Source organism: Ixodes scapularis, unplaced genomic scaffold, assembly GCF_016920785.2.
Source record: "Ixodes scapularis isolate PalLabHiFi unplaced genomic scaffold, ASM1692078v2 PGA_scaffold47__10_contigs__length_4178495, whole genome shotgun sequence".
In the NCBI taxonomy this organism is placed as follows: domain Eukaryota; kingdom Metazoa; phylum Arthropoda; class Arachnida; order Ixodida; family Ixodidae; genus Ixodes; species Ixodes scapularis.
Window position 1 is genome coordinate 2,776,630 of NW_024609876.1, and position 5,626 is coordinate 2,782,255.

The window sequence follows — 5,626 nt, forward strand, 5'->3', positions numbered from 1 at the left end:
TTCTACTTGTCTTCGTCTCTTTTGCGCTTTTTAACCTTTCATCAGTAAATGAAACAACCTTTAGCAGGTTTCGAACAGTCTGCTCAGAGGATCACAGGGCTGACATTTTTAGACCTTTCCCCCAGGGGCACCGCCATCTTCACTGTTGTTCCTTCCAGTATGGGTGAAAATATTGTTATGCCGTCGCCACGCCATTACAAAACATTAATAATATAAGCATATTCGTCATCCACTCTCGTTTTGCCTCACCTCTATATTTTTCACTATTAGCAGGTTGAAATGTTTATTTCTTGTCGCCCATACCAGATATGTCTAAAAGGTGGCTGGGGGCGAGAGTAAACAAAAAACGGTCAATAGTGTCACGTTGAAGTTGGGAGTTGGGAACAACCAAACTGTATTTCCCTTGGCAACCTTCATTATTATTCACATCCCCTATATATGGCGTGTTCATGGCCAAGTTGGCAACGCACGCGGCTGCCATGCTGAGGAAGTTTGTTCATAGTCATGCTCCAACACTGTCCTGTTCTTTCTTTTACAAATCTCCGCTCAGTGGGAAAGATTCACAATGTGACGAATGAAGAATGGTAGCCGAATTAAAAACTGACAATAAACGTTTAATGTTGCGACTTAAACTGCACACCCTGTGACGGCGACTGAAGGGTGACTGTCACAGTTTCATACATGCGGTTCGTATAGAAAGGTTCCGGACACACGATGACAGCCTGAAAAGGGCTAGTATTTCAAAGATACAATAGGATTGAGCAAGGTTCGCAACCGGTTTTTCCGCGTGCGCAGCAGCTGCGTGCGTTGCCGATCCGCCACGCCAATACCATCCAGAAAAGAATAATGACGTTACGCACATGCCTTGTCTTCTAGGTAGTATTTTCTCCACTGGCGGCGACGACGCTATAGCTACTTTCACGTGACTCTTACGTCCGAGGGCCACGCCTCCAGAGACGAATTTAGCTGGATAACTGTTTGTCAGTATCCCCCAGTGAAGTGGCCGGGCGTACCGAAACGGCGGTGGTCAGGCGGTCGTACTTTGACAGAATAAACTAGCCACTGTAGTTTGTTGCAACGCAGAATATGGAAATGATTTGTTCCCCCAAGAAACACATAAACAATTAGGTTGGGCCCATGGGATAAGAAATCGCCTGACTGTGACATTCCGTCAAATGAAGATGCAATAGCACTCGATTGGTCTTTTAACGAGAAGCACTTTCCATCAAAATTTAGTGAATATATCTCCCCGCTAAAGCCATCAAGAAAAATGTGACGTCACGTGAGGTGACACTGCGACGTCACTTAAGACCATGACGTGACCTGACACTTGGACATCACGTGACACCATAATTATTTCTCGGTTAAATTATGCCAAGTCGCCTTACGTTACGTAATGTGAGGTCAAAGGACACCGTGATGCATGTCACGAGACCTGATCACAAGCACGTCATGATATCACGTCACAACACAACGACAGCGTGACTTCAACTTTCCCCAAATATTGGTGAAAATGATGCATTTCGAGAGAGTAATAATTTTCCCGCTAAATATGAAAGGCAAACTTATGTTACGTTTCTGACAACATTTGATGGCAGGTCACATGGCTACCTTTTCCCACAACATGTCATTTGATCTCAGGTCACGTGACACGATAGAAACTGTGACATAATTTATTTTCCCGCTACACTTAACGGGGAGATTGATACCACGTGATACCGTCACGTAAAGTGAGATTGTGACGTGATGGCGTCAGATCAACGCAAGCAAGAAGGACCCTCAAAGTGTTCCCATATATGCTTAAAGAACGCTCAATTCCGCGACCATTAAAAGTAACGCATAGGAGGTAAGTTGTCGAAAGTCTTTCTGTGCTCAAAACAGTAATCTCCAGTTACTTTACCCAATAACCCCCTCTAAAACATGAAAAAAAAAATAATAAAGTAAATTTTTTTGGTTAACCAGGTCATCCCAGAGTTGGTAGTAATCACCTAGGGAACAGAGCGCACGATGCGCGCAATTTCGAATGGCTCGTTGTAGTAGACTCGAACGGACGCAGATCCTGGGAAACTACCGGCGGCCACAATGGTAACGGGAAAAGTGCCCCCTCGCGGACCGTTCCGGACTCCATTGAGGAAAAAAAGAAACCAAACACTAGCTGGCGGCTGTCAATCCAAATCATGCAAATGAAACTGCCCGGCCGTGCCACGTCGTCGTCAAAACTAGAACCTCTTGTGTTACCGTCAATCGGAACTCCCGCTGACTCGGACGACTCGGGACCCGACTTGTGTCATACGCGTCTCCATTCTGAACAAGTCGCGTCCGCATCTTTTCAGCAGCCGAAGCGAGCGCTATAGTAAACTAACGACCAGCCCTATTTATTCGCGATTTCTTTTTTATCCGCCGAATGCGCCTCGACTTAGGCTGTCGACCCTCGGAGTCAAAAGAAAACTTTGACCTTTATATTTGTTTAGATACCTAAATTGCATAGAAAAGCCGTTGTCGGACAGGAATGACAGGAAAGAAAATGCATCTTAATTTCAATCTTAAAATGACAAAGCAACGGGCGAGTTCAACCACGCAAAACTTGAAAAATATTACACTTAAAATAGTTCGCCAGCTATGGTAAAAAAACAAAGTAATACGTTTGACATAGCTTTTATCTAGGTATAACTCGCAGCCAGTGTTCGCTAGTGAGCACACGAAGCTGGCACAGTTTAGGCTGAATGTATACATCATAATTTCCAATATTTACAAAGAGCAACGCTTAAAGTTTGCGTACGCGGTATTTACGTTTTCTTTTCCCTAGAGGGACAGCGTACAATCAAGCGAACCGCGTAGCCGTTCTTCGGAGCCCGTGGACCTCGTGAGGAATACTTTTGGATCTCTCAAAACTGCGCTTAATCTTTGTCTTGGATGTTGGTCGTCACAACGTAACTGTACTGTAGTGGTTATTGTTGCTCGCGAGTCTATAGTAGTCAAAGGAGAAACGGTGTCAAGCAGGATGCACCCGACAATACTCAGTTTTGATATAAGTCAGAGCACAGTTCAAGACTATACTATGTTTCATCGCAGCCGATGCTACCGTCCGATGGTGCCAATCACGCGGTGTGATTGCGCCACGATTCTGCACTGGTGATTGGCTTAGCGGGCGATAGCCAATCCGCAAAGACAATGAGCGCCATGACGATGCCCTTTTGGTACTGCTTGATTGATTGACTCCATCGGGTTGTAGCGTCGGCTGCACCTAGGGTTTGAGTCAAGTGTAAGTGAAAATCAAATTACACATATCAGACTATTAAGGATACCTTATCCGTGGTTTATACAGTATCAAAATGTCAGACTAATAAAATCAGCTTCTCATTGGTGTGCATGGTTTAAATAAGAGACAACGGACACAACCATGGTCAATAAAAAATACGGTGTAGCGGTTTTGATGATGGAATTTACGGCTAGCCATAGTCCATAGCGAAGCACCTTTTCTGTACTTTTGTCGTTCTTCACGTACGGTTGCACATCTCTTTATATTCTGTATGCCCGGGAAGAAGACTGTTCTCGAACGCTTTAAAAGTGTCCGCTTATAATAAAACTTATTAATTAATATATATATATATATATATATATATATATATATATATATATATATATATATATATATATATATATATATATATTCATGTTGTAGTTTGATCATTATAAAGACAAGGATGGAAGACAAGGATTTGTTATTACCCCGGAATATCAACTGCTTTTTGTACCAAAAAGCGTAGACAGTAAAACGCGTTTTGTTCTGGATTAAGGAAATTACATAATTAAATTACCTCTTGCATGCAATTATTCTTACAGGGGTAGTGCACCCAAAGAATGTGGTATGATATATTAACTTCTGAACGGCAAATTCACTTGCCAAATGTATTAAAATCTTTATATTGAAATACACTCCAAGATATTTCACATTCTTAGATCCCTGGAACAGCGTTCCAGGGATCTAAGAATATGAAATATCTTGGAGTCTTGGATCTACAGATAGCCAAGACCATACCTTTTCAGTACTTGCTTCGAATTATACAAATTTTTAATCGTGAATGGAGTCCATTCAATTGCATTGAACATGCTTCATTTTTATATGGTATAACAGAGTGGAGGAAGGTGATACGGTGAAGCGAGGTGAACGCTTCTTTTGAATGGTGTTTTTCAGACTGACATCCGGTTTAGCAGCTGATGTTTAACGTCGATTTTGAATACTTATTGCCTGTACCAAAGCTTTTCACTGGGAGATACATTTAGTGAACTTTGGTAAACGATGCTTGACGCGAAATATTGAGAACAAAATATGCCTGGAACCTTTGTATTATTAGAGGCGGTCGCCTGCGAATTAATATTTTTGATCTATCGAGTATACGAGGTGGTCGAGCAGTCAACAAAGTCATCATTCGTTTCTTGCGTGACTTATAGTTGTTTTTTTTTCTGTGCCCGTGAGAATTAGATGTGAGCAACGTTGCTTGTAGACTTTCATCTCGTAACAAACATTGTCTCGGTCGACAAATGATGAGGACTCTTGCCATCCTGACAAGAATCCTATAATGTAGCCAAAATGTCCCGCCATCGGGTCATTGCGGCAGGCTTGTAATATTTATTTTCGAAGACTGGAAGGAATCACCAAGAGCTGCGCCGTGTTGTCGCTGTAGTTCTCCTTGTACAGCACACATTGTCGGATGGAGAAGGTTGGCAGTGTTTGTTACGACGCTGCATAAAACATGACGATATTGATTGCTAGCCAACAACATTTATTCCTGCGCAGTTTTCGCATAATATAGAAGCCAGGTTGAGGGTAATAGGAGAGGGAAAGGAAGAAGGAAGGTGGAAAGATAAGACTTCAAGCGCCACCTCACTTATGGCGGCGTGGCCGATCTGCAACAGTCTCTTCCCTCCTATGGAAAAAAAAAAACAGTGCTGGGGCTCTCCGCGTTTGAGTAGGTCGTTGGAGGACTGGCGCCGTCTCTGGCTGCAGGAGACGTGGCGGACTGGGAGCGCTTTTAAGTGGACCTTAGGGAAGCCGGGGCTTGACTTGATCAAGGTGTCTGTGCAGGATGTCTCTTTCGTTGCTCTCGGCGGTTACCATGCGTGCGCCGTCCATGGACTGTGTGGACTGGACAAACTAAACGTTTAATGTAGCGAACTAGTGTCGAAACAAAATAAGGATGTATCGCGAAGAACAGGCGTCGCAGGCGTCGATGACGGCGTAACGGCGTGATCAAGCGCGGGCGCACGAGTGAGTCTGTGCGGCGCGGCTTCTTTTGAATCCTTTCTGGGTGTCTAGTGAATTCTAGAATTAGGAGATATCTGATAAACTATTGTTTGCATTAATATTAAAAGCAACAGCGCGTTATAAACATGGACCAAAGGTGAGGACACGTAGCAGGACAAACGCAGCGCAGTCTAGCAACGTCAGTTGTTAGTCAGTGTTGCGTTTGTCCTTGTTTGTGTTCATTCCTTATATCCTTGTAATTAACTCACTGCTGCTACTAATGTGAGCTCTTATCACCAACTCGCTTCAGCTGACATTTGTCTTGCGAATTATTTGGTTCCGGAAATTCAAAAACTGTGTAAAAGTCGGGCAACAGTGTCC